General features: G+C 38.1%; 1 pseudogene; it reads left to right on the top strand.

The window, feature by feature from the left end:
* LOC102877460 overlaps positions 1-6,568 on the top strand; it is a 13,292-nt pseudogene that overhangs the window by 5,952 nt on the left and 772 nt on the right.

The raw sequence follows: 6,568 nt of genomic DNA, 5'->3' as shown, positions 1-6,568 counted from the left end.
CCCAAAATCTCTGTAAATGTTTATGAAAATTAATAAAATATAATTAAAAAAAAAGAGGAGTTAACATTGGTCAGTATCTATGCACCAAGTGATAGACCTGCTTAATACATAAAACAACGATTTAAAGAACTGAAGAAATAAATAGACAACACCACAATAGTGATAGGAGACTTTAATACACTACTCTTGCCAAAAGATAGGTCAACTGAAAATAAACTTAACACCAAATGCTCCACTAGAGAAGGAGGGACAATCTCTTCCTGTGCCAGTCAGATCCAACTCAACAGTACAAAACAAGGGGTGGGGGGAAGAAACTTTAAAAAGATGCAGAAAAATTAAACTACAGTCAGCCAACTTGATCTGTGGATGTATTTAGAGCAAAGCACCCAACTAAAACTCATTTAACTTTCTTCTCAAGTGCATACTGGTCTGCCCATTTGGTGTACAGAGGTAACCTGTTGTTGCTGTAATGCTAAACAGTGTGACACTGATGTGTCAAATGTATTAATGGTTACCCATAGTAGACAGTGTTTGGTGGAGATTCCCTATTAAAACAAGTTTGGAAGGAGGAGTGACATCCACTTCCAAAATAGCTTGTCTCTGGAAACTCTATGAACTTGGAGAAATGATAAAACTTATACAAGTGCTCAGGTCTTTCATTCATAAGGTTGCTATGAGTAATCTATGATTCGACAGCACTTAACAGCAACAACTCAAGTTCATATGGCACACTTTCAAGAACTGATCACATATTAGGGCACAAAGCAAGCCTCAACGTATTAAAAAACTCATTGAAATAATACAAAGTATCTTCTCAGACCACAATGCCATAAAACTAGACATTAACCACAAGAAGATAGAGCTAATAAAGCCATCAATGTCAAAGCTAAATAACATGCTGCTTGAACAAGATTGGGTTATAGAAGAAATAAAAAAGGAAATAAAAAAAAGTTCCTTGAAACAAATGATAATGAAAATACAATATACCAAAACCTCTGGGATGCAGCTAAGGCAGTCCTCAGGGGGGCAATTCATAGCAATAGGCAAATACACAAAATACGAAGAAAAAAGAAAAATTATCTAACTCAGCACCTTCATCAAACAGAAAAAGAACAACAGTCTAAGCCAACAGCTTCTAGAAGGAAGGAAATTATAAAAATAAGAGTTGAAATCAATGAGCTAGAAATCAGAAAAACAATTGAAACCATCAATAAGACCAGGAGCTGGTTTTTTGAAAGTGTCAATAGAATTGACAAACCACTGGCAAACTTAACAAAAGAAAAAAAGGAGAAGACACAAATAAGTAAATTAATGAATGATAGAAGTGACATCACAACAGAACCAGAGGAAATTAAATCTATAGTATCATAATATTATAAAAAATATACTCAGATAAATTTGAAAACTTAGAGAAAATGGACAAATTCCTTGAAACTCAGGCCCTACCCAGATTGACACGGTCAGATATAGAACACTTGAACAGAGCCATCACAAAAGAAGAAATTGAGCTGGTCATAAAAAGAATCCCCCACAGAAAAAGGTCCTGAACCAGATGGTTTCAGAGCTGAATTCTACCAAACATTCAGAGAAGACTTATCACCAATTCTATGCAAGCTATTTCAAAATATAGAACAAGGAGGGACACTCCCAGAGACATTCTATGAAACAAGCATAACTCTAATACCCAAAACAGGCAAAAATATTACAAAAAACACAACAAAAAAATCCTACAAACCAATATATCTCAGGAACATAAATGCAAAAATGCTTAACAAAATCCTTGCCAATAGAATCAAAAAGCACATCAAAAAAATAATCCATCATGGCCAAGTGGCACTCATAAGAGGTATGCAAAGATGGTTCACCATAAGGAAAAAATATCAACATAATTCACCACATTAACAAAACAAATAACAAGAACCATATGATCCTAGCAATTGATGCAAAAAATGCATTTGATAAAATCTAACACCCCTTCCTTGATTGATACTCAGAAAATTGGAATAGAAAGTAATTTCCTCAATATAGTCAAATGTATATATGTAAAACCAAGAGCCAGTATCATCCTCAACTGAGAAAGACTAAAAACACTTTCTCTGTGAACAGGCCCTAGACAAGGATATCCACTGTCACCACTGACATTTAATATTGTATTGGAAGTGCTTGCTAGGGCAATATGACAAGAGAGGGAAACAAAAAGCATCCCGACTGGCAAAGAGATGATTAAATTGTCGCTCTATGCAAAGGATCAATTCTCCTTATATCATCCTTAGTCATTGTCAAGCTTTCTGATGTATATAAAATAATTGTAAATATCAGGTGCCCCTTAGTCTCCAGACTGACTTGTTGCTCTTTGGTACGTTAGAGAGGTCTCTGACAGCAGACTTTCTCAATGCTATTCATCTTTTAATTTCCTGGCTGCTTGTATCAAGAGTGTTGATTGTGGAGCCAAGCAAACTAAAGCTGTTAAGAATCTCAATCTCTTCACTGTCTATCAGTATGCTGCCAATCGTCCAGTGGTGAGAATCTTTGTTTTCTTGATGTGGAGCTTCAATCCATATTGAAGGCTGTAGTCCTTGACCTTCTGCAGAAAGTGCTTCAGGACTTCCTCAGTTTCAGCAAGCAGCGAGAATTGGTGTCTTTGGGTTGAGATGCTGGAGAAGAGTATTGACTATACCTTGGATTACTAGGAGAACAAACAGGTTCATCCTAGAGAGGATGAGACCAGGCTGCTCCTTGGGGGCAAGGATTCTGAAGCTTTGTCTGACATACTTTGCACATGTTGCAAAGAGGCACCAGTTTGTGGAGAGGGATGTCACTCTTGGGAGGATGGAGGGACAGCACAAAAGAGGAAAATGCTGGATGATATGGATTGATTCAGTGACTGGGGTAATGGGCTTAGGGGTGTCAGAGACATTAAGATTGGCACAGAATAGCATTTAGGGTTGTTGTGCATAGGGTTACTATGATTTGCAGATGACTCAACAGGACATAACAACAAAATGAAGATAATATGATAGTGTGCACAGAAAACCTCAAGGATCAACAAAAAAAAGAGATAGATCAGTTTAACAGAGTGAAAGGATACAAGATCAACATCCAAAAGTCAGTAGGACTCCTCTATAGTAACAAAGAGAACTCAAAGCAGGAAATCAAGAAAGAAATACCATTTACAATAGTCAACCACAAATTGAGATTCTTAGGAGTGAACCTAACTAAAGATATAAAAGACCGATACAAAGAAAATTACAGAACATTTCTGCAAGACACAATAAAAGACCTAAAGAAATGTAAAAATGTCCCCTATTCATGAAAAGAAAAGCTCAATATTGTGAAAATGACAATCATATGAAAAGCAATCTACATGTTCAACACAATCCAAATAAAGATACGAAATTTATTTTTCAAGAAGATCAAAAGGGAAATTGTCAAGTTTATTTGGAGAGAAAAGAGACCCCGAATAAGCAAAGTACTTCTGAAAAACAAAAATGAAGTGGAAGGCATAGCACTCCATGACCATAAAACCTACACAGCAATCGTAATCAAAACAGCATGGTATTGGTACAACGACAGGCACATAGAACAGTGGAACAGAATTGAGAATCCAGATATGGACCCATCCATCTATCTATCATCAACTGATATTCAACAATGAAATGAAATTTATCAAATGAGGAAACAATAAACTCTTCAACAAATGGTGCTGACAAAACTGGACAGCCACCTGTAGTAAGCTGTAACAAGATCCACATCTCACACCGTACACAAAAATCAACTCAAGGTGGATCAGAGACCTGAGAATAAAGTCCAAAACCATAAAGTTCATAAAAGACAAAGTGGGACCAAGCTTAAAAGGCCTAGTCTATGGTATAAAGGGATAGAGAAATACAACCAGAAATACACAATCTAAACAAGATAAAAATTGATTAATGGGATGAAAAGCCAACTTTTCTGTAAACTTTTGTTAAAATAACAATTAAAATAAAAATTATTCTAAAAAGTTGATGAATGGGACCTTCTAAAGATTACATTTCTGTGCTCATCAAAAACTATTCATAAGAGGGTGAAAAGAAAACCTACTGACTGGGGACAAACATTTGGCAATTCCATCTCAGACAAGAGTTTTATAATGAATGTTTACAGAATCCTACAGGACCTCCATAAGAAAAAGCTGAAATCCGATTACAAAAAAGGGCAAAAGACATGGAAATACTTCTCACAGATGAGGACATTCAGATAGCCAACAGACACATGAAGAAATGCTCCAAATCACTGGCAATAAGAGAGATGAAAACAGTCCCTCCCAAGTCAGGTAGTAATTTACAAAATCATTGCACCTGCATGCCGCATAATACTCCATTGTTTGAATGTGTCTTAATTTCTCAATTCATTCCATTGTGGTTTGGAATTTGGGATGTTCCCCTGTTCTTGCTATGGTGAATAATGCTGCTATGAACATTGGTATACAAGTCTCTGTGTCTCAGTTCTCATTTCCTTGGGGTATACTCCAAGCATTGGAATAGCTGGGTCATACAGAATTTCTATGTCCAGCTTTTTTGAGGAAACACCAAACTGCTGTCTAGAGTGGTAGTACCATTTTACAATCCCACTAACAATGTAAAAGAGTTCCTATCTCACCACATCCTCTTCAACATTTATTACTTGATGCCCTGTTAAACTTTGCCACTGTACTGGGGTAAGATAATATCTCAGTGTGGTTTTGATTTTCATCTCTACTGCCAACCCCAGAGTCTTCAAAACTGACAATCAAAACCCCACTCAGCACTCACTGCAGTATGACCTTGATACTCCTGAGCATGTAAACTCATCTGTAAAGTATGGTGGGAACTCTCTGGGAATTCTCCTGAAGACTCAACAACATCATATTAACACTGATCTTCTTGCTATATCCTTTCCCACCACAGAGGTAAAAATGATCAAGTCCTCACTTTTCTCCCTAATCTGTTTTCCCACCATGTGAGTACTATAACATTACCATTTCCAGATGAGAAAACAGGGGTCCATAGAGACACACTAATGGGTCTGGATCTCAAAGAGGGTCAGAGAAGAGGCCAGGTCTTCTCTTGAGGAGGCCCTGCATCAGTTACACTCACTCCACTCCATAACACCGACCAAGTATGATGATGATGATGATAATGATGATGATGATGATGATGATGTGTGTGTGTGTGTGTGTGTGTGTGTGTGTGTGTGTGTGTTGAGAGTTGGCAGTAGTGATTGTACCAGCTGAGTTCTCAGGGCCGCATCAAGGTAGAGGCATGGAGAGGGTCACATGATAAGGGAAGAATGTCTTCAACGGACTTCATCCTTGACCTAGCAGTAGAAGGCCTTCCTGTTTGCCATCATGAAGAAGTAATTCTAGAGGGAGTTCAAAAGGAGACAAGGGAACTTTCATGAAGGGGCTGACTACCAGTTAGAAGAGAAAAGAACTCTCCAAGTTAGAGGAAGGGACCCTTTTCCTAAGGTAATTCCCTCATGGGGCTTCAGTGCCCGAATGCCTCCACTGACTATGACTTTCTGTGACTCCTAGAAGAACCATGTCTGCAAGTGCCAGTCATGCTGGGGATAAGTTATAATTTCCAACAAAAGTCTGAAAGACACAGGGTCAGGGGAGATTTGAGAGCAGGATATGAGTAGGGACACAGAATTTTAGTGTTGTCAAAAGCTGGTCTTTCAAGATGACTAGAGGGAATTCAGGGTTTGTATAGCTGTTAGAGACTGAAATGAAGGCAGCTATAAAACTCTAGGATTTTCTTTGGTGAAATTTGCATGTTGACTGTGACTGTGAGAATGAGAAGTGTAGAGAAGAAGTCTTCTGTATGAATCTCAGAGTATATGTAATATATTAATTTGAGAGTATATGTAGATCACCACCCCAATGTTACAGAGTGTCTTCAAGAGCACAATTCCTTTCCTGTGTTCCTCACAGACCTGTTGATGCTGTAGGATTTTCTAAATGTGAATGAGCCCAGGGACCAATCTGGGGCAGTGACAAAGATCTGAGACTTGGGAGAAACTAGGTCCCCTTACTGATCCCTAAGGGTTTCAGCACAAGGCACGCCCCATCATCTCTGTCACTGTGAGCTATGGTGCCAGGTCCATTTCACCTACAAGTCCATGAAGGTTTAGCACAGCTACGTGTCTCAGTGCCCAGGCAGGAGAGAAATCTGAATACAAACTGCCTAAGATTTTGACTGAGTTGCATAAAATATCACTTTAAGAATTGACTTTGAACCTAGGTGCCCATCAAGAAACGAATGGATAGAGAAGCTGTGGTATATTCATACAATGGAACATTATGCTGTATTGAAAAACAAGGAACTCATGAAATATTATTCAAAATTGGTGACTCTGGAGGACATTATACTGAGTGAAGTATCTCAGTCACAAAAGGACAAATTCTGCATGGTGCCACTCTTGTAAAACAGGACTGACCTTGGGGTTGGGGAGAGACTGAGAAAGATGGTTTCAACAATGTATACTGCATTGAAACAGATGAGGGAGAAAACTGTTTAAAAGGGATATGTGATTAGGTATTTTTGTCATG

The sequence above is a fragment of the Elephantulus edwardii genome, unplaced genomic scaffold, assembly GCF_000299155.1.
Source record: "Elephantulus edwardii isolate Elephantulus edwardi_28Jun2011 unplaced genomic scaffold, EleEdw1.0 scaffold00213, whole genome shotgun sequence".
Taxonomy (NCBI): Eukaryota; Metazoa; Chordata; class Mammalia; order Macroscelidea; family Macroscelididae; genus Elephantulus; species Elephantulus edwardii.
Note: the sequence above shows the minus strand (reverse complement) of the source record. Positions and strands in the feature narration are given on the sequence as shown.